A 24,230-nucleotide genomic window follows, 5' to 3' on the forward strand; every position below is an offset into this window, starting at 1 on the left:
CTGCTTTCTGCTCAACTGAATAGTTTAATTATTTGCAGAGTGATCAGAAGTGGTCTCTTAACCGTTCGGCAGCATAAGAAAATTATTTGAAAGTTGTATACAGGGCTTAAGTTTTTGTGGAATTTATATACTGCTCCAAATGCCTTTTTTTTTACACAGAGCACTTAATGCCTGCTAAACCTTGGGAGTATCATGTACAAGCATAAGGAAAAAAAAAAGTAGCAGCTTTAATTTGCATACATTACTGGTTGCAGACTGGGAAAGGAGGTTTGGAGTGGTTACCTAGGCAACCAGAAAGCGTCCCCCTAGTAACAAAAGTCAGTTATCAGAGTGTTTATACTTTTTTTAAAAAAAAAAGCTTCATGTGTGTTATGTTTTGCCACTTGTTAAGCCCACTCCCCAGACCCCATTCCTGCTCTTGTCCACCACCTTCAGGCTCGCCAGAATCAGGAGTTAAGAAGCAGCAGACCTAAGACTGCTGCTCCTTAACTCGTCCGCCATCTCTGAGGCGGCGGATAGCAATCAGCCGGATCGTATACGATCGGGTTGATTGACACCCCCTGCTAGCAGCCGATTGTTTGCGAATCTGCAGGGGGCGGCATTGCACAAGCAGTTCACCAGAACTGCTTGTGCAATGTTAAATGCCGACAGTGTATGCTGTTGGCATTTAGCGATGCAGGGAGGACATGATTCGCTATAACGAATCATGTCTGCCCCTTTATATCAGCCCCAGGGGTTCTCCAGTTACCTTCTCTCTCCCATGTTAAATTTTCTATCCCAGAGAGCTTCATTACTTTCCATGGAAGGCATCTCTCTGGGATTTCCAGGTTCCTCCCGTTTTCTTAGAAAATTCAGTGAGTTCTGCCTCTGTGAAGTCTGCTCTATAATCAGAATTTGTAAAATCACATTCCTATATACGCTGCTGTACACAAAATAACATACAAACTAGAAAATCGAAAGTTTAAATATAATAAAATGTAATTTGAAGTGTAAAGGAATATAAAATAGAAAGAACAAAATGTAAATGCAGCAGAACTGTCATGCCTTGCAATGCTATATTGCACTAGGCTTGTGTCTACTTTACATACAGAAATGCAGGGAACGCCCCTAGGAGAAGTGAAAAACATTTTATTTTGCTATTCAGACAGAGCATAACATTTTAAAAAAAGTTTCTAATTTACTTTTATTGTCACATTTGCTTTGTTCTCATGATATTCTTTGTTGAAGAGATACCTAGGTAGATATGTGGAGCACTACATGGCAGGAAATAGTGCTGCCATCTAGTGATATTTCAAATGGATAACAGTCTTGCAAAACTGCTACCATATAGTACTCCATAAATGGGCCGGCTCCTACGGAGACGTCTCTGCTTTTCAACAAAAGACACCAAGAGAATGAAGAAAAATTGATGATGCTTGTGATTGGGTGAAACTGGTCATGTGAATACAGACTTCCGTTGGGGGAGGAGTTTTGCAGTGTACCTGCATGCCGGTGTTGTGAGAGGACGCCGCATCATCAGCTCCATGCTCTTCGCCACTTACCTGGGAAAGTTTGCCGAGGTGTTCGAGTGTGGCGCTCTGCAGGGTTACGACCCGCCCGAGAGTTTGAAGTCTTCAGAAGCCATTGCAGTGCACTTTTAACCTTTCCTACAAGCTACTTACAAGAAGGACTAACCCAGAGTATCGGAGGTGGCTGCAAAAGGATTTGCCTTGAACGGCTAATTGGTCACGCATTGGTCTACTCCTGGCATAGGCAGTTGTGTCGGCGGCCTTGGCATGGATGTCGAGAGGGAATTCCCAGTGCCGGGGCTCCTTTGAGGGGCTCGGGCGTGTTCTTGGTCGCCGCTCTGTGAATAGCGGAGGTAAGCCTATATCGTTGCCTCTTAAGACCCCGGGATTCTCCAAATGCAATATTAACAGGTGCCGGGCTGCCTACTTCGAATTGGAGGATTCCACAGCCGCCACAGGTTAAACGCCTCTGCCCGGTTTTTGAATGCCTAGGGGGCTCAGCTGGTGGAAGGGGTAAGCTTTGTGCCCAGTATCGATAGACCGGCATTATATTGAACCCCTAAGTATAAAAGGCTGGCTCAAACATAACAGACATAACATCTTGAGGGAGATCAGCAGCTGGCAAGGGAGCGGTGCAGTTTATTGGTTCAGCGGCACAGTGAGAGGACGCGGAGCCTTTGTGTTCCTTGCCTGCCTTTTCTTATCCTGGGATAAAGAGCCATAACAGCTGGGTCTTGCTAAGAGGGCAGAGTTGACTGGACCTAGAGCCATTTTTGAAGTGTCTTCAGATAAGTGAGCTCACTTGGTTCGCTGCCTTTACTCGCAGGAGGCGACTCTGGATAGATTGGTTTATAAAATGTTAAGGATGCCCTTCACCTATAGCTGCTAAAAAGTATCTTCAGTGGGTCGTTGTTTCTATAAGATTAAGATACAATTGTAATAGGTATCTTGTAGCCCCACTGGTAACAAATGATGTGAAGTGAGATACCATCTAGCTAGGTGTGGGAGCAGATAAAGCCCCTGAAATTCGCTAATAAGTTACTGTGTTTCAATGTTAAGCTGGCCGGAACTTGGGAGAGAAAGAGAAACAACAGGAAAAAAGCGGCAGACTTTGTTTGAAGCTATATAAGATCGGTGGCAGCCTTATTAGAATTTCATGACGGTTCTATTTGGGTTATTCAAATTTAATTAAAGCTGCCTGAGAAAGACGCTTTGCTGCATATAAGAAACGTTGTGATCCCTTAGTTGACACACTGTACTTTGGATACATTTGTTTCTTGAACTTTATGTTATAGGTTTATTATTCTTTGTTGTTATATTAACAATTCCAACAGCTATCTCTACGGTCCAAAAATGTTAACTTAACTGAAGGGAATGTATCTTTGTCTTGGGTAGAGATTTTTCTGGCTGATCAAGTATAATATTTACCTTTGATTTTTGTATGTGTAAGCTTTAAATCAAATGCTGTACAGAATTTAGAGAGGCTCGCCAATTTGCAAAGGTTGAAGGTTATATATATCTTTTTTTTTTTTTTTTTCATTTTGTGGGTGCTTTTTTTATATTTGCTATAGTGTGATTGAAGTACAGTGAAATTGTTGGATATAACGTTTTTACTGTCCAGATAGTTAGAGGACTACGCAGTAAACTCTTAGATAGAATTGTTAGCCTTAGGGGGTGATATGAATTTGACTTTTCATGTCACTTCTGTTGTGGGTAAATAGCAGACTAAGATTATACCTACCCTATATATGTTTTCTGGATTTTCAGAGGATTGTCACTTAGGTACAAGTTGAGACTGATATATTACTGGGGTATATACTATAACACACAAATATAATAATTACCAAGGGGGGTGTACACTCCAGAGACCATCCTGGTATAATAAAGGGTATTTACTAGAACTAAAGATAAAAGAGCTAAAGTGCCCAATACTAGTTTAGATACCACAGTAGAGGCGATGGCCAATTTGGTTGACACCCAGTCTTTGATTGCCCAACTTTCTGATCTATTTTCGCCCCAATTTGATATGATCAAAAAGGAGTTGGGCTCAATTTCTTCGGAAATCTCTGTTTTGTCAGCAGAGGTAAGGCAGTTTTCAAATAGAATGCAAGAGGCAGAAAATAGGATTTCTGATTTGGAAGATCAAGTTAGTGCTCAAGGAAATATAATAACCCAACAAGATGCTAAAATTATCAATTTACAAGGGCGACTAGATGATCTTGAAGATCGGGCAAGACAAAATAACATCAGAATTGTGGGTCTCCCTGAATCTGCGGAATTTGAAGATCTAGTAAAGTTTACTTCTGTAGTATTACCGCAGAGGCTGGGTGTCCCACAATCAATGTTACCCATTACGATTGAGAGAGCCCATAGAATTGGTTCTAAGAAATCCTTTGCTGAAGGGCAGGGTAGGAATAGAATGTGTATTTGTAAAGTATTACATTTTCATGACAAAATTGAAATAATGAAATTGTTTAAAAAACAAAAAGATCCACTAATATTCGGTAATAGTAAAGTCTTATTGTTCCAGGACTTTTCAGCTGAAACCACACTGAGAAGGAGGACGATGGCACCCTACTGTTCTCAAATTTATTAACAAAGGAATAAATGCGCGGATGGTTTACCCAGCTAAAATAATAGTTGAGTACAGCGGGACTCGTCTGGTCTTCTCAGAGGCGGCTGAGGCGAAAGAATTTCTTAAAGACAAATGAGATTTATGTTATTGCCTTATACTCAAGAAAGCTTGTTAGCTGGACTGCATTATAATTTGTTATATTTCGTTCCCCAATGGGTTTTAATCACATTATTAGTTAAGCTATCTCGAGTGAATCTTAAATGTCAAGAGATGACTAAGGATTTGCTGTTGTCACGTTGTAAGATAAGGTTGGACCCCTTCCTTCCTTTTAAATCTTCCCTCCCTTGTTTTTTGAAAAAAATTTTTCTCTTCCCTTCTCCCTCCAGGATCCATGGGGTAAATGATGTCTTAGCACATGGAGCTTAAAATAACATCCTGGAATGTAGGAGGGATTGCTTTACCCTCGAAACGTAAATTGATTATTAAACTATTAGCCAGAAATAAATCTGACATCTCTTTTCTTCAAGAAACCCATCTTGAAGAACAGGAAGTCAATAACTTAAAATTAAATGGGTAGGCGAGGTAGTTGCATCCCCATCTAGAAGTAGGAAATGTGGTGTAGCGATTCTCATAAATAATTATTTAGACTATAAGATTATACAGGTAGAAACGGATGCAGAGGCTAGGTTTATTATTTTGCACATTTGTATAAATAATACTAAATTTATTTTTTGTAATATCTATGGACCCAATAAATTTAACCGGGATTTTTGGGAGAAGATTAAGATCAAATTGTTCCCATTTATAAAAGAGAATTTGATAATTCGGGGGGATTTTAATATGTTATATCCGGAATTAGATAGATTATCGTGTAAAAATATTTTAGAGAATAGGAGAAGTTCAAAGTATTTTTCGAGATTCTGCCAGAAACTTCAGGTCATCGATATATGGCGCAGGTTAAATCCTGATGTACAAAACTTTACATTTGAATCCAAAGCTCATAGAACGTTTTCACGTATAGATTTATTCTTAGTCTGTGAGCCACTCTCATTTGGTAAATTGGAGGCAGAAATCGGGGAGATCTTGATTTCGGACCACTCAATTATCTCTATAGCTTTTTTTTTCCAGGACGGATCAGGGTCCAAAGTACCCAGATTCTTTTATCCGCGGTTTCTATACAATAATCCTAGATTTTTGGCATGGTTAAAACAAAAATGGAATGAGTATTATATGTTAAACATTGCATATCTCCATAAAATATAATTTTTTTGGGAGGCGACTAAAGCAGTCCTTAGGGGGATATTAAGGGGTATTTGGATGTCTGGAATAAGAAAATACAGGCCAGGGATGTGCAACTGACCAATCAAGTACGGAATGCTTTAAAAAAATACCGTAGTGACCGTTCAAGTGCTAATTGGAATATATATTTAAACTATAGGAAGGAAAGAGATGCCTTTTTACTACAAAAACATCAGGAAGAAGAGTCGAAAATTAATTTATGCTTCAGGAGTTTCCATGGTAGTTCTGCCAAAAATTTGGCCAGATTGGTTAAAGTTAGGAAAAAGAAAAATGTTATCTCTATGATTCACTCTAAGGGTAGATGCACCTCTGACTTGGAAGAGATTTCCGGATTTTTTTTAAAATTTTATCAGCAACTATATTCGGAAGGTGAGTTTAATCGAGATAACCAGATAAAGTTCTGGTCGCTGATTACTGTTCCTAAGATCCAAAAAGAAGAATTAGATATGCTGAATGCCCCTATTTCAGTGGAAGAGATCAGTAAAGCCATAATGCGGTCCAAACTTAACAAAGCAGCAGGCCCGGATGGATTACCTTCTGAATTCTATAAAAGTTTAGCCGATGAGGTTATACCGATATTAGAAAGACTGTATAACAACTATTACATATCGGTCAATTTAATTTCTTCTACATTTACAGCGGCCAATATTTCTTTGATCTTAAAAAAAGGTAAAAATCCGGAGGATCCTGCCTCTTATAGGCCTATTTCAGTTCTCAATACGGACTATAAAATTTTAGCCTCTATTATAGCTCATAGATTAGTCTCTTGCTTGGATAAGCTTATTCATCCTGATCAAGTGGGCTTTATGTTATCACGGAGCTCCTCTAAAAATATATACGGAAACTAATAACATTAGTTGATTATATTTGGAATTCGGAGCAATTCAAAGAGAGGAATGACCTTAAAGATATAGCGGTTCTTACCCTAGACGCGGTCAAAGCCTTTGATTGTATCTCGTGGAGACATCTCTTTTCAACATTGACCAAATTTGGTTATTCGAATAAATTTTTCAATTTTGTTCAAATGATTTATCAGAAGCCGGTTTCATATTTGCTGGTTAACGGTATGGTCTCTCCCAAGATAACGCTGCAAAGAGGAACAAGACAGGGTTGTCCTCTTTCTACTCTTCTTTTAATATTGTTCTTGAACCTCTGGCAATTAAACTACGGGAGGTTCTCCCAGGGATTCCATTGGGCGGTCAAAATTTAAAAATACTGCTTTATGCTGATGACATTTTATTATTTTTGAATAAAACTGCGGATACAATTCCAAAAGTGATTTATACGATAAATGTATTTAGCTAATTTGCGGGTTATAAAATTAACATGGAGAAGAGTGAACTTATGTGGCTTGGGCATCATTGTTCAGATCAGCCCAATACAAAATTCCATAAAGTTAATGCCATTAAGTATCTTGGGTTAGAGATTCATAGAAATCCGAGACTATGGTATCAGGCAAATTTTGTGGTGCTCTTTCGGAAAATTCAAGAGGACCTTAAGTTATGGACTGCATTTCCTTTATCTCTTACAGCCTCTATTAATTTGATCAAAACTATAATTTTCCCAAAAATTCTATATTATCTTCAAAATCTCCCCCTTATTATTTTAAATAAGGATTTGAAGAATCTGGCATCTTCAAAATCTCCCCCTTATTATTTTAAATAAGGATTTGAAGAATCTGGCATCTTGGTTTTCCAATTTTATCTGGAAATTCAAAAAGCCGCGTATATAGCTTAGTAGATTGTCTCAGAAATACACTGGCGCTGGGCTAGCTCTCCCCTGCATCAGATTATATAACTGGGCCTCGCTGATTAAAATTGCCATTGATTGGATCTCTCAGACTAATCTGGTCACCTCATATGAACTGGAATCATATATGATCAAACCATGGTCCTTGAAAGTGCTCCTACATTGTGCTCTGTACTCTTTACCCCCGAGGGTATCTCCCCTTATTTCATTTAGGAATATAATTGTGACTTGGCATAAGTTCTGTAAACTCCTTAAAATTGATCCATCCTTTTCCGAATATTTGCCTATCAGAGGGAACCTGTTATTTTTTCCTGGTGTAGATCAGAAATGTTTTCAAGATTGGCAGTCTAAGGGGCTTCAATACGTTCATCAATTAGTAAATAATGAATTACAGGTACTTCCTTGGGAAACTATTCGGGAGCAGTTTTCTTTACCCAGGTCGAATCGATTTGCATATTTTCAAATTCGACATTTTGCTAGCTCCCAAAATTGGTATAATGCTAGGGCAGAGCTTTCCAAACTTGTTCTGTTAGTGACACACTTTTTAGACCTACATCATTTCGCGACACAGTAATTCAGCTGTACTAGCAAAAAGGAGGTGAAACTAACTTGTTTTAAGAGATACAGACGCATACATAAATGATATAATAATTAAATGTATTTACAAGTAACAGTAAGTATGTGCAAGAATTAAAAAAAGTTTAACAACACCAATAGCTACTTGCTATTTTAATGGGATGTTTGAAGTTGATGGGATGAACACAATTTCTGAATATTTGGTGGAATATTAGATAAAGACACTCGCATTTCATCATCAAGCATTTTTAAGCTTCCACTTCCTATCCATATATCAAGAGCAGGAGCAGCAATGCACTACTGGGAGCTAGTTGCCAAAAAAAAAAAAACACCGACTTCAGCTCAGTATTTAAGCTGCTGCCCTCAGAGTCCGACTGACTACTGCCCACACTGCAAACACACTGCTGTCCCACTCACTGACTACACATGCAGTCACGAGCCAATTAAGGAGACTACACGTGGAGTCAGGAGCCAATGTGCCGCCAATGGCAATAGTTTCAGTTCCCACTGAGCTGCGCTAATAGGTTAAGATGATCTGTATCCCCCTAGGTATCAATCACATGTCAACCATGTGATATGCGTAGCAGGCAGGCGGAAAGTCAGAAACCCAAAAAAAAAAATTGTGAAGAAGCAGGGACACACCTACACACTGCTGCCGACACACTAGTGTGTCCCGACACACAGTTTGGAAAACACTGTGCTAGGGGATGCGATTGGTCCGAGGTTAAGATCTTTATTAAAAAATAAATTGCCGGGGACGCATCGATTTCTTTAATTTATGATATCATGCTGACCAAACAAGGTATACTGGAGGAGGATAAATTAATTAAATTCTGGCTACCTTATATTCCTTCAATAGACCGTGAGAAAATAACAAATAGTCTCTCGGTAGTGGCCAGATACCCGGTGGCAGTTAACTGGAAAGAATCCCATTTAAAATAGTTAAATAATCATTATATATAACCGGCTAAATTGGCTAAATTTTTCCCTGATAAATTTTTTATGTGTGAGCACTGCTCGTATATTCGGGCTGATCTCCCGCATATGTTATGGGCTTGTCCTAAAATTTCTCAATTATGGCAGAAGGTTCAATTCTGGTTCAATAGAATCTATGAAAATACTATCTCCTTTTCTCTGGAAGATATAGTGTTACTATTCCCTAATCCGAGAGGGTGTGTAAGAACTCGGATTTTAAATACTATTATATTAATGGTGAGATATAATATCTTTAAAAAATGGATATTGAAGAGCCCCCCTAGCTTGTCACTAGTTTTGAGAGTTATTCAAGCCCAGATTATTTTTGAATCTTTTCATCTCCAGCAACTATCTGAAAAAAGAATTAAAAAGTTCTTGGTAGGCTGGACACCAATTATTAAGTCATATCCATCTTGTCTGCAGAGACAGATTTTATTGCATTTTGTAAGTGAGTTTTGCTGACATGGTTCTAGATCAGGTATTTCCAGAGACATGGATAAGAAATAGTGGAGATATTGACTAATCTAGGTAAAGACTTGATAGCAAGGATGGTGTCCTGATCCCCCTCGGATACTGTGAGGGGGGTTGGGGTTGTTGGTTTTTTTTTTTGTTGTTTTTTTCTTTCTGTTGTTTTCCCTAGGTTCTGTTGTTACATGTATATATGATGACAATTAGCCATTATATTACAGTGCTTATTAGACAAATTGATAAGGGCAAACTAGACAGGAAATTGATGTTGTTTAAGTTGTATAAGGTTTGGTTTGCTGTTTCATTTATTTCAAACGTATGAATGTCCTGCGAGACACTGAGTATGTCGATTTTAGGTTATTTTCTTTATTATGTTTGGCTAAGTCTAATAAATATATTCCAAAAAAAAAAAGAAGAAGAAAAATTCATAATAAAAGTAAATTAGAAAGTTGTAAAAAAATTGTATGCTCTATCTAAATCATGAAAGAAAAAAAATTGTGTTTCATGTCCCTTTAATGGTTGCTAATGCTATGATGTTTTGCTACCAGGGACTGTGTTCACCTTACTTTCTGGAACTATGGTTTACTGCACATAAGGCCGTAATAATCTATGTGTTTAGTTGTATACAGCTGTCATAACCAATTTTCTGTATAAGTCGTGTAAAAGTACAGATGTTACTATTAATGCAGCTTCACTGAAAGATATAAGTTTACCAGGGTGATTTTCTGACATTATTTTTATACTATTATTCCAACCCATTAAGCTTTATGTTTTTTTTTTAATTGTTTTATTTAAATTAATTGTACCCTTGGACAGCACTGCAGAATATGTTGGCGCTTTATAAATAAAGTATAATAAAAATAATAACTCCTTAGTACCGTGCTATGCTACTTGAGGTTTAAGAGATGCCTCCTCAGATCTTAGAAGGTTTACACAGGGATTGACATTTCATGTTATGTTGACAGCTATAGTATATATATCATTTTCACTGTAATCTTGCAGCACAAGATGTCTTAATGTGGAAAATATTATGCTTATGTGCTGTGTTCTAATCAAAGTTTCTTGTTCTTTCTCTATCTTTCTCTATCTCTTGTTTATCTCTCCTTTCCGGAGTCTTTCTCTCTGACAACTCTTTCCTCTTCTTTCTCTATTTTTTTATCCCGTCCAGCCTATTCTTATTTGTCGATCATTTCTCACTCCCTTCCTGCTAATCTGATTTTTAATTCTGCCTCTGAGGTTCCTCTCCCATTCTGTCTAGACATTTCCTCTGTCCTTATGTATACATTTCTGTCTAATCTGTACCTTCTCTGTCTAATCTGTACCTTCTCTGTCTAATCTGTACCTTCTCTGTCTAATCTGTACCTTCTCTGCCTCGTATATGTCTGCCCTTCACCTACTATCTAGTCTCTGTGTCCCTGACTTGTCTCTCTTTTTATCTGTTTGCATTATAAGTGTCTGTCTTTTTTTTTAATCCTTTCTCTCTCTACCTCTATATATTTCCTTTTCTGTCTGTCTCTCCTTCTCTTGCTCAAGCCCTCTCCCCAACTCTCTCTCTCTCTCTCCCTCATTATCTTTTATTCTCTCTCTCACCCTCTCCATCTCTCCAGTCTCCATTTTCTCTCTCATTCCCTGGCTATCTCTTCCTTTCTCCCCCCACCCCCTCTCTCCCTTTCTTTTTGTTTCCTGGCTTCAGTCCTGTGGGTCTTGATCCGCTGCCCTCCTCCCATCTCTCTCACCCTCCTGTCTCTGGATCACTGTGCTGCAGGTTTGCTGTGTGAATGCAGAGAGCAGATAAGGGACTCAGTGTGAGAGCAGGGAAGTCTTAGCCGGGTGTTAGCAGATATCACACTCTGCAGATGGGTCTGAGTGGGCCACATGTGGCAACATCATCTCCTGCTCAGCTGCCTCTATAAACATCTCACCTCACTCCCTCCATCTCTGTCCAGATCTCTCATTCATATTATCTAATATTATCTTCCCTTGACATTGTCTCTTAAGGCAATTATTCAATATGTGGGGAAGAAATTCAATTTTATTTACTGAAAAGACTCTCTCAGTGTCTGGTCCTGATATGCTGAGATCCTTTGGGGTTAACTCATACACAATAGCAACTACTTTTTATGTCCATGGATTAGAAGCAGGAACTAATGTCAGATAATAACTAAGAGGGTCTCTCACGCTCATCCCTTCTCTTCGCTGTGGTCCCTTCTATGTTTAATTACTTATGTCCCTTACTCTCCTGCTAATCTCCCTCTGCCCATATAACTTTATCCCTTTTCTTTAAATTTCTTAGTTTTACCATACCAGACCCTCAGTTTATTATGTCTCAGGTTCACTTCCTTCTCCTCATCTTCTTCTCCTTACCTCTTGCCCTCTCTATATATTGTCTATTCCTGTCTTCTACCTCTTTCTTCATCTTCATTTTCTCTTCTATGTACTTACCTCTTTATCACATTTTCGCTCTCCTCTCATTTTCATTATCTTTTGCTCTCTCTTTCATTCTCTCTCACTCTTACACTCTTTTTTTCTATCACACTCTATTTTCCCTCATTCCCTCTCTATTGCTTTCATTCACTCTTTCTCACAAGCGCCATTTCACTCTTTTCACATTCTCTCCTTCGTTCTGTCCCTTATTTTTTTGCATTCTCTCACTCTACTTTGCTTTCTCTTCTCTCTCTATCACTCTCTGTTTCACTTTACTTCACTTTCTTTTTTCTCTCTCACTTTAATTCTCGCTCTTACACGCTTTTGGTCTCTCACACTCTATTTCACTTTTTCTCTCCTGCTCTCTCTCCCAATCTTTTACACTTATTCTCTCCTCAGGGTCTCTGAGCTAAAAACGCTAAAGCACCTTTTTTAACCCCTCTAACAGAGCAGGTCTCACTGACAGACCCTAGACGGTATTAAGCATTTTTTTCAATTGCAAAGTACCATGAAATAGTATGCTGAGGCTGTACAGTAGCAACATACTGCTACTGCTATTTAGCACTTTTGGTTGTGCGCAAACACCGCTGGAAGTACATTTTTAACATGCGCGGTTTACCGCGTGTATTACAAGTTGAAAGTAATTTTTTTGCACATTATTGCAAATCAACATGCTAACTTCAGGACTTTGTGATTGCGTTAATGCATTTGTCCCATAGACTTTTAATGGGGCGCGCTTAAAAAAAACACCTAACACTTATCGCTCGTGGGCTAACCAGACACCAAGTTAGACCTACAGCACTTAACCCAAAGGTAGTTATTCATATTTTACATTCCAGTGTTATTAACCTAGAAGAACATGTTCTTTTTATTTTAAAACATATATTTCTATAAATATATTTATTGATCTATATGAATATATAAAGTTATAGATATATACAGATATATATAGTAATATATATTTAAAAATACAAAGAGCATTTTCGTCTATGGGAATGACATTGGAATGTTAAATATTTACAGCAAATACACAACAAAATACAAATGATTAAAACTGAATAAAAAATATTTCTCTTGTTTTAAGGTATTTGAGTTTAAAGGGTATATATGTGTTTATATGTGTATAAATGTATATATATATATATATATATATATATGTGTGTGTATATACGTGTATAAATGTATATATATGTGTTTATATGTGTATAAATGTATGTATATACAAATATATGCACACACATATATATATATATATATATATATATATATATATATATATATATATATATATATATATATATACACAGTATATATATATATATATATATATATATATATATATATATATCACTCCACAAATAGCAACTACCAGGGTTCCGACAGGAATCATGTACGGAAACAAAGTGCAGGTACTATCTGGTTTTCTTCAATACTTCACACTTTATTGTGCATACATGAGATGTTTCGGGAATAGTGCCCCCCTTCTTTAGACTAGGGGGAAGATTTATTAATTGTCGAGCGGACATGATTCGCTGTAGCAAATCATGTCCGCTCGACCTTGCTAATTGCCGACATCATACGCTGTCTGCATTTAACATTGCACAAGCATTTCTGGTGCACAAGCATTACTTTACATGTTGCTGGTGAAATGCTTGTGCAATGCCACCCCCTGCTCACTGGCGGCCAATCGGCTGCTAGCAGGGGCCGTCAATCATCACAATTGTATCAGGATGATTTCAGTCCGCCACCTAAAAGAAGCAGCAATCTTGTGACCGTTGCTTCTTAAAGGGACATTCCAGTCAAAATATAAATGCACACAGATTTATTGCATTTTTGAATAGAAACATAATTGCAATATACATGTATTGGCAAAAATGCTTCTATTAAGCGTTATCACTGTTTTAGTGTTAACATTTTTCTCTGCACGTGCATGTGAAGCATAGCTAGATATTGTCACTGCACCCACATTTTAAATAATGCAGCTGCTCAGATCATCAGTGGAGCTTGTATCATGTCAGCAATTAACAAATTGAGTCATTACCAGATGGTACAAGCACCTTAGGCTCTCCGAACAAGTGTTGTGTTTAAAATGCTGGTGCACGGTGCATACTTAAATACACTTTTGAAACAGCTATAGCTTTTATTAGAAGCCTTTTTGCTAATGCATTTATATTACAAAATTGCTTCTGTTCAATACCGAAATGCACCCATGTGTTTCCTATTTTGTCTGGAATAACCCTTTAACTTCCATTTCAGGCTGACCTGAAACGATGGGGCATCGATGCAGCATCCGCTGCTTAACAAATCGAATCGACCCCCTGGTATTGAATATATTAAGTTAGACTACTGTATGATTTGTCAGTTTCCTATGTGAAATGACTTTCTACCATCTAGTAAACCTTATACTCCTTACTATGGACCTCGTTACTACTATTTGACATATACCACCTGCGTTTTCTACCTTTCTTTCTATATATTATAGAGCAGATATGACCAAACCTAGCTCAGAATCTACCAGTAAATCTCTGAGTATTGACCAACGGGCCCATTTATTAAGCTCCGAACGGAGCTTATGGGCCTGAGTCTTCAGAAACAGCAGTTATGAAGCAGCGGTCTAAAGACCGCTGCTCCATAACCCTGTCTGCCTGCTCTGATGAGGCGGACAGGAATCGCCGGAAATCAACTCGATTGACACCCCCTGCTGGCGGCCCATTTGCCGTGAGTCTGCAGGGGGCGGTGTTGCACCAGCAGCTCTTGTGAGCTGCTGGTGCAATGCTGAATACGGAGAGCGTATTGCTCTCCGCATTCAGCGAGGTCTTGCGGACCTGATCCGCACTTTCGGATCAGGTCCGCAAGACTTTTGATAAATAGGCCCCCAAGACTCATAAGACTGTGGTGTTGCCCTTTTCTATCTCAGCCAGTAGTTACCGTATGGGCTCAAGTTAAATGAAATGTAAAAAAATAATTAACTGAATCAGCACATTCATTTTAATTTCTGTATTAAACGAAAATCATTTTTGTGTGTAAGCTCAGGATTTCTTTTGCTTACCATTTGCATGATTAGATCACACCAAGGGGTCAATTAATGTAAGTGCGAGCGGATATGATCCGATATAGCGGATCATGTCCGCTGCACATCGATAAATCCCGACAACTGCTGTTGCAATGCCGCCCCCTGCAGATTCGCGGCCAATCAGCCGCTAGCAGGGGGTGTCAATCAACACAATCGTATTCTTCAGACCGCCACCCCTGCTATACAATCATATGTGCAAGACCCTTCTTTGCCTTTTTTTATTTATTAATTCTTATTAATTAGTGCATGGTAGCTTTAAAAATAAAAATAAAAAAATGAAGAAAGAGAATAACAACCCCAAACACTGTGGGTTTTCATGAAATTTCTAGTTCTATTGAATAATTTAGTGTATTGACTAAACCTGTGAGACAAAAAGTATATTTACTAGCTTCTATGGAGGCTTTATATAAATAGTATGAAAAGGAAAAAGATCAACTCTTCATATCACTCCTGTTAAACTATTCTCAAGAGGCTTTGTCTGCAGTGTAGTTATTCAATAACATGGCAGCGAATGGATAGGAAGTCCCTCTGTAATCATTTGGTCATTTTGAGCGCCCCATGTCATATTTACAAAATAAACCAGTTTCACGCTCCACCACCTGCCATCTGTCCAGTGCCGGACTCTACCCATCCTAGAACTTGTGTGCCAACCAAACCCAGACTCATCTCCCAGCTGTCTGCTACCGTCCCTCCCTGTGTGTCCATGTCAACATCTATGTGTGTGCACAGCCCTGTGTGTCAATAAAATACACACATTATGTGTAATGTGCTGGCTCGCCTGAATTAACCTCTGCTGTACTAAATGGAGGGGCTTAACTAACTCGCCCGAGCTATGCTGCACAGTTTGTTGTAATAATTAAACTGCTCCCCCTCTATGGTATTAACCTAATGTAACACACATGCTATGAAAATCCACATTTCAAGCTAAGATTAAGTGAATATTTGATGGCAGATATAAAAAAGTATGTCATCAGCAGAGGTCTTGATTGATTCATGCAAAAGTTTGTAAACAAATGGGCTGCATGTAAGCACAGCGTCTTCAGAGCAGGAACACAAACACATACAAACAGCTACAGCCACAAATACACAGAGTTACAGACACACACACAAATGCACACAGCCACAGCCACACACACACATACACACACATGAACACAAACACACAGACAGCCACAGACACACTCATACAAACAGACACAGACACAAATACACACAGTTACAGACACACACACAAATGCACACAGCCACAGCCACACACACACATACAAACACAAACACACAGACAGCCACAGACACACACATACAAACAGCCGCAGACACAAATACACACAGTTACAGACACAAACACAAATGCACACAGCCACAGACTCACGCACGCACACACACGTACACAAACACACAGACAGTCACATAAAAGCACACATATATACACACATACAAACAGCCACAGACACAAATACACACAGCTACAGACACACACAACCACAGACACACATACACACACACACACACACACACATACACAAACACACATACAAAGAGCCACAACACAAATACACACAGCTGCAGGCACACAAACACACACACACAGTCACATCCACATATACACAGTCACACAGCTACAGAAACACACACATACACACAGCCACACATACATACATACTGTACACACAGCTACAGACACACACACACACACAAAAATACACATACAGACACACATACATACACACAGACACACACACACATACATACACACACAGATATACACACACCTACATAAAGACACATATACACCTATATACACACACATACCTATACACATACATACATATAAACACATGTACACACAGAGGTCTTGTTTGATAGATATCCAAGTTTGTAAAAACACACAGAAAGCCACAAACACATACTCAAACACACACATACACACACATAGGCACACACACACACATACACTGACCCACAGACACCCACAGCCACAGGCACACACACACACACACACATATGCACACAGCCACGCACAGACATACATACACACACACATACGGACAGCTACAGACACACACACACATATACACACAAAAATACACACACAGGCACACACACCTACACACAGCCACATACACACATACATATATATATACACATATGCACAGATACACACACCTACATAAACACACACATACATATATACCCACACACATACATATACCCACAGGTACATACAGAGGTCTTGATTGATAGATATCCAAGTTTGTAAAAAAATGGGCTGCATGTAAACACAGCATCTTTAGAGTAGGAACACACACAAATACACACAGACAGACACACACTTTCACACACAAATGCTTACACACATACATATACACGCACACACACATATACACAAATGCATACATACATCATACAAATACACACACAAACACACAGACATACACACGCACATACATACACATACAGAGATCTTGATAAATGGATATGCACATTTGTAAAAAATGGGCTGCACGTAAGCACAGAATCTTTAGAGCAGGAACATACACACATATAAACAACCACATGCACTCACACATACACATACCCATACATGCACGCAGCTACAGACACACACATATACACACACACACAAATGTATGCACAATATAAGTTCTCACTGTTCTGAACATTTTATGTTCTATATTAATAACATATTTATTCCAATGCGTTCACAGTATTATAAGTATGTTTGGTTACTACAGTACGTTCGCAATATTATACATATAACACGTTCAGAACAGACATAGCTTATATTGGGAATAAAGAAATAAAACTAGAAAGTGGAGGCTACTGTCTTTAATGAATTATTAATATCATGAACACTATGAGGCCTATTTAACAACGGTCTTGCGGACCTGATCCTACAGTGCGGATCAGGTCCGCAAGACCTCACTGAATGCGAAGATAGGGTTGCCACCTCGGCCATGTTTTCCTGGACACTTATGAGTTACACATGTTGCAGGGTGTGTAGGGAGGAGGAACATGTTTTGTGTTTCTGGACAGCACTATTCATATTCCCCCCTGCACACCCTGCAGCATGTGTAACTTATAAGTGTTCTGTATTTTAAGGGACAGGTGGCAACCCTATGCGGAGAGCAGACTCGTGGCCAATGGGCCACCAGCAGGGGGTGTCAATCAACCCGCTTGTACTTAATCGGGTTGAATTGTGGCAATTCCTGTCCGCCTGCTCAGAGCAGGCGGACAGGGTTATGGAGCAGCGATCTGTAGACCGCTGCTTCATAACTGCTGTTTCTGGCGAGTCTGAAGACTCGCCAAAAACACGGGCCCACAAGCTCTATACGGAGCTTGATAAATGGGCCTCTAAATCTTCTTCCTAAAAAAAATAAATATAAAAACTCCAAAAGAAAAAAAACATGCACCGAGATTACGTGTTTTGCGGTAACAGGGGTGCGTTGCTAATGAGCATTTTTTTTTCAATGCTCCATTAAGACAACGCTGGTATTACGGTTTTTTTAAACCCGGCGTTAGCAGCAAAAAGGTGAGCGTTGAGCAAAATTTAGCTCCACATCTCACCTCAATACCAGCGTTGCTTACGGTAGCGGTGAGATGGTAAAATGTGCTCATGCACAATTTCCCCATAGGAATCAATTGGGCAGATTGGGCTGAAAAAAACCTAACCCCTGCAAAAAAGCAGCGTTCAGCTCTTAACGCAGCCCCATTGATTCCTATGGGGAAAGTATATTTATGTCTACACCTAACACCCTAACATGAACCCCGAGTCTAAACACCCCTAATATTACACTTATTAACCCCTAATCTGACGCCCCCGACATCGTCGCCACCTGCATTATATTATTAACCCCTAATCTGCCGCTCCGGACACCGCCGCCTACTACATTATACTTATGAACCCCCAATCTGCTGCCCCCAACATCGTCGAATCCTACATTATATTTATTAACCCCTAATCTGCCGCCCCCAATGTTGCCACAACCTACCTACAATTGTTAACCACTAATCTGCCGCCCCCATCTTCGCCACTACTATATTAAATTTATTAACCCCTAAACCTAAGTCTAACCCTAACACCCCCTAATTTAAATATAATTTAAATAAATCTAAAGAAAATAACTACAATTAAATAAATTAATCCTATTTAAAACTAAATACTTACCTGTAAAATAAACCATAAGATAGCTACAATATAAATAATAGTTACATTTGTATCTATCTTAGGGTTTATATTTATTTTAACTAGGTACAATAGTTATTAAATAGTTATTAACTGTTTAATAACTTCCTAGGTAAAATAAAGACAAATATACCTGTAAAATAAATCCTAACCTAAATTACAATTACACCTAACACTACACTATCATTAAATTAATTACCTAAACTAACTACAATTAAATACAATTAAATTAAATAAACTAAAGTACAAAAAACCCCACTAAATTACAGAAAATAAAAAAATTATTACAAGAATTTTAAACTAATTACACCTAATCTAATCCCCCTAATAAAATAAAAAAGCCCCCTAAAATAATAAAATTACCTACCCTATACTAAATTACAAATAGCCCTTAAAAGGGCCTTTTGCGGGGCATTGCCCCAAAGTAATCAGCTCTAGTACCTGTAAAAAAATACAATACCCCCCCAACATTACAACCCACCACCCACACACCCAACCCTACTCTAAAACCCACCCAATCCCCCCTTAATAAAACCTAACACTGCCCCCTTGAAGATCACCCTACCTTGAGCCATCTTCACCCAGCCGGCACAAGTGGTCCTCAAGAGGGGCAGAAGTCTTCATCCGATCCGAGGCAGAAGAGGACCTCCAGATGAGCAGAAGTCTTCATCCAGGCGGCATCTTCTATCTTCATCCATCCGGAGCGGAGCGGGTCTATCTTGAAGTCAGCCGTCGCGGAGCATCCTCTTCTTCTGACGACTCCCGACAAAAGAAGGTTCCTTTAAATGACGTCATCCAAGATGGCATCCCTAGAATTCCGATTGGCTGATAGGATTCTATCAGCCAATCGGAATTAATGTAGGAAAAATCCTATTGGCTGATCCAATCAGTCAATAGAATTGAGCTCACATTCTATCGGCTGATTGGAACAGCCAATAGAATGCGAGCTCAATCCTATTGGCTGATTGGATCAGCCAATAGGATTGAACTTCAATCCTATTGGCTGATTGGATCAGCCAATAGGATTTTTTCTACCTTAATTCCGATTGGCTGATAGAATCCTATCAGCCAATCGGAATTCAAGGGACGCCATCTTGGATGACGTCATTTAAAGGAACCTTCATTCGGCGGGAGTCTTCGGAAGAAGAGGATGCTCCACGTCGGCTGGCTTCAAGATGGACCTGCTCCGCTCCGGATGGATGAAGATAGAAGATGCCGCCTGGATGAAGACTTCTGCTCGTCTGGAGGTCCTCTTCTGCCCGAATCGGATGAAGACTTCTGCCCCTCTGGAGGACCTCTTGTGCCCGGCTGGGTGAAGACGGCTCAAGGTAGGTTGATCTTCAAGGGGGTAGTGTTAGGTTTTATTAAGGGGGGATTGGGGGGGTTTAGAGTAGGGTTGGGTGTGTGGGTTTTAATGTTGGGGGGTATTGTATTTTATTTTACAGGTAAAAGAGCTGATTACTTTGGGGCAATGCCCCGCAAAAAGCCCTTTTAAGGGCTATTTGTAATTTAGTATAGGGTAGGGAATTTTATTATTTTGGGGGGACTTTTTATTTTATTAGGGGGATTAGATTAGGTGTAATTAGTTTAAAATTCTGGTAATTATTTTTTTATTTTCTGTAATTTAGTGGGGTTTTTTTTTGTACTTTAGTTTATTTAATTTAATTGTAGTTAGTTTAGGGAATTTATTTAATGATAGTGTAGTGTTAGGTGTAATTGTAATTTAGGTTAGGATTTATTTTACAGGTATATTTGTATTTATCTTAACTAGGAAGTTATTAAATAGTTAATAACTATTTAATAACTATTGTACCTAGCTAAAATAAATACAAAGTTGCCTGTAAAATAAATATAAACCCTAAGATAGATACAAATGTAACTATTAGTTATATTGTAGATATCTTATGTTTTATTTTACAGGTAAGTATTTAGTTTTAAATAGGAATAATTTATTTAATTGTAGTAATTTAATTTTGTTTTATTTAAATTATATTTAAGTTAGGGGGTGTTAGACTTAGGTTTAGGGGTTAATAAATTTAATATACTAGCGGCGATGTTGGGGTCGGCAGATTAGGGGTTAATAAATGTAGGTAGGTGTTGGCGATGTTAGGGACGGCAGATTAGGGGTTAATAAAATTTAACTAGTGTTTGCGAGGCGGGAGTGTTTTGGTTTAGGGATTAATATATTTAAAGTCGTGGCGATGTCCGGTCAGCAGATTAGGGGTTAAAAACTTTATTTAAGTGTTTGCGATGTGGGGGCTTCGGTTTAGGGGTTAATAGGTAGTTTATGGGTGTTAGTGTACTTTTTATCACTTTAGTTTTATGTTACCGCGTTAGCCCATAAAACTCTTAACTACTGACTTTTAAATGCGGTAGGAGTCTTGACAGGAGAGGGTCTACCGCTCACTTCTTCCAAGACTCGTAATACTGGCGTTAGGCAAGTCCCATTAAAAATATAGCATATGCAATTTACGTAAGGGGATTTGCGGTAAGCTCGAGTCGCGGAAGAAAAGTGAGCGGTACACCTGTACCTGCCAGACTCGTAATATCAGCGGGCTTTAAAAAGCAGCGTTGGGACCTCTCAACGCTGCTTTTTAAGGCTAACGCAAGAATCGTAATCTAGGCGATGATTTTCAAAAAACACAATAATTTAAATACATAACTTTATACAATAAAATACATATAAATAAAACATTGCATACACATGTATAATATACCCACAATCCCACAGCTCCTATAGGTTTAATAGTATGGTTGTTTTTTTGCTTTACTAACAATGGAGATCCCAGGCATAAGGAATATATAGGTGTTCCGTGGGAGTTTCATGGGAGTAACTTGTATTTTAATGGAGAAACATTGCAGTGAGGTTCTATTCATAGCACTGTCCTCCATCTTGGAAGCACCTTTTCAGCCATATCAGCCTCATCATCATTTCATAGACATAAATTTCCATTGTAAGAAATCTAGTTAAAGGGCCAGTAAACCTAGAAAATAATGTTATATAATTCTGCACATAGTGCAGAATTATATAACATTGTATTAGTGCTAGCTTTATGCAACATAATATTGCAGTTAACTTTTTATTAAAAAAGAGGGTTTTTCAGACCCGCCCTCTGTGCTCTACTCAGCGGATCTGTTTTTTTCACTGAGCTCATCTGGGCAGCTGTCTAGTCACAGCCCGGCCCGATCGCGCCATTACACTCAATGTAGCTCGCTCCTGCTCGGTCTGATAGCGGGAGCGAGCTACATTGAGTGTAATGGTGCGATCAGGCCGGACTGTGACTAGACAGCTGCCCAGATGGGCTCAGTGAAAAAAACAGACCCGCTCAGTAGAGCACAGAGGGCGGGTCTGAAAAAACCTATTTTTTAATAAAAATGTAACCGCAATATTATGTTGCATAAAGCTAACACTAATATAATGTTATATAATTGTCAGGGTGCCAGGAATCAGACTGAGACGAGAAGTGCAAAAATAATCACACCTTTATTCATAGCAAAAAATAATGAAAAGTCCACAAGTCAAATAACAAGCCAGGAGTCAAAACCAGAGCTTGCAGTCAGACGAGCCGAGTCAGGAGCCAAAGCGAATAGTCAGAATAGCCGGAATCAGGAACAAGGAAAACAGCAGAGTCAGGAACAAACCAGGAATCAGGAACCAGGGAGGACGTCAGGCAGCCAGGTAATACACAGGAACTCTCACAAACAGGTCTGAGACAACGCAAAGGCAAAGCATACTGAACAGAGGCCCTTTAAATAATAAGTGATGACATCACAATTCTGAGACTGCATCCTGTCTTACATGGATGATGCACACCAGTCTGGCCATAAAAGGAAGTGTAGGAAATGAGCAGCATCCCCCACAATGCACCATAGTCAGGAAGAGAGGTGAGTAAAATGGCTGCCAGCAGCACATGGCAAACAACAGGGAAAAAACCCTGACAATAATTCTGCACTATAACATTATTTTCTAGGTTTACTGGCCATTTAATGTACATAGAAACTTAATTTACATGTGCATAATATGAAATGCACCACAACCATTATTTGTTTTAGCGAATGCACAGTCTATGTTGCATAAACATACTTTGAATACAGCCCCCACCCAGTGTGGCGATGTGGGCAAACTTTTCCTGAAGCTGCAATCCCTATTATTTCCTATGGGAGATACATCGCCACTTGTTGGAACAGTGAGGTTCAGCCCACTTTTTTGGAATATATCTCCAGACCCACAGATTACAAGGCTGGTGAGGCCAAAAAGGCAATTTCTTGTGGGTTTGACAACATTTTGATAATCAGAACCTCAATGTGAAGATATAATTTATTGGGCACCTCATGCAACTACAGGTGTTAATGGCAGGAACACTCACTAACAATATGCAGGAAAAAAATAGGTGATGTGTTGATCAACTTATTTTGAATATGATTGGAGCATTATTATAGGGGGCAGATGTTGCAGGCCCACCAGTGTTTTGTAGGCAAGAATGCAATGGGAGGAGCAGGCTGGATGGCCCATGTGTGTGGCGTGAGTGGACGAGATGGAGCTGGAGAAGCCATCAGCAGGGGCCCAATGGGCTAGGGGGGCCCCATGAGGCAAGAAGTAAAAAAAAAAAATTTTTTTTTTAATTTTGACAGCCACCAGTGGGTACTACAGCAGTACCCTAGTGCTAATTGAGCATGGGGAATGTTATTACAAGGAGTAAAGTATTAGCATTTGAGAGGATTTCTGAGTGTGCACTAAACCACCATGCACAGTGTGAGACAGACTTTGCACTTTGTACAGTGTGTGCCTGAGTCAGACGGCTGATCACTTTCATTTGCAGAGGAGGTAGGAATTACTTAGCAAATGTTTTTTATTTCTTTGTGCAATTTAAGATTGTAACTTCAGTGTGGTAGTAGTTGTATGGTGGGGCCAGGGGTCCATAAAAACAATTTTTTTTAGCAGCAGTGTATTTATGATTATTTGACAATGCTGTAGAAATTCTATATTTAAAACCATGCAGAAATGTTTCCTCCTCAATACACAAATTATATATATTGCATTCCAGTTTACTGCCCCTTTATGCAAGGACTTTTCAGATACAAGGAGGTATTTTATCTAAGATTTTTACATCTGCATAACATGTTATACTCTCAGACTAAGATTGCTCAGTGTTGGAAATGAGACAGGTTAACTTAAAACTGTTCAGTTTACTCTACAGCTGACTTAATTTTGAAATGCATACCAACAAGCTTAAATCCTGCATTTAACCAGATCTAATGGTATGTGTACCACAGCTTATGGTTCCACCAAGACCATATAGAGTACAGCATTTTCAAAATCCACAAGTACAGCTGACAGATGGGAACATTTGTACACTATATTTGAAGTGGTGCTCTTGGTTGGGGAAAATATCAAAC

Source organism: Bombina bombina, chromosome 1, assembly GCF_027579735.1.
Source record: "Bombina bombina isolate aBomBom1 chromosome 1, aBomBom1.pri, whole genome shotgun sequence".
NCBI lineage: Eukaryota > Metazoa > Chordata > Amphibia > Anura > Bombinatoridae > Bombina > Bombina bombina.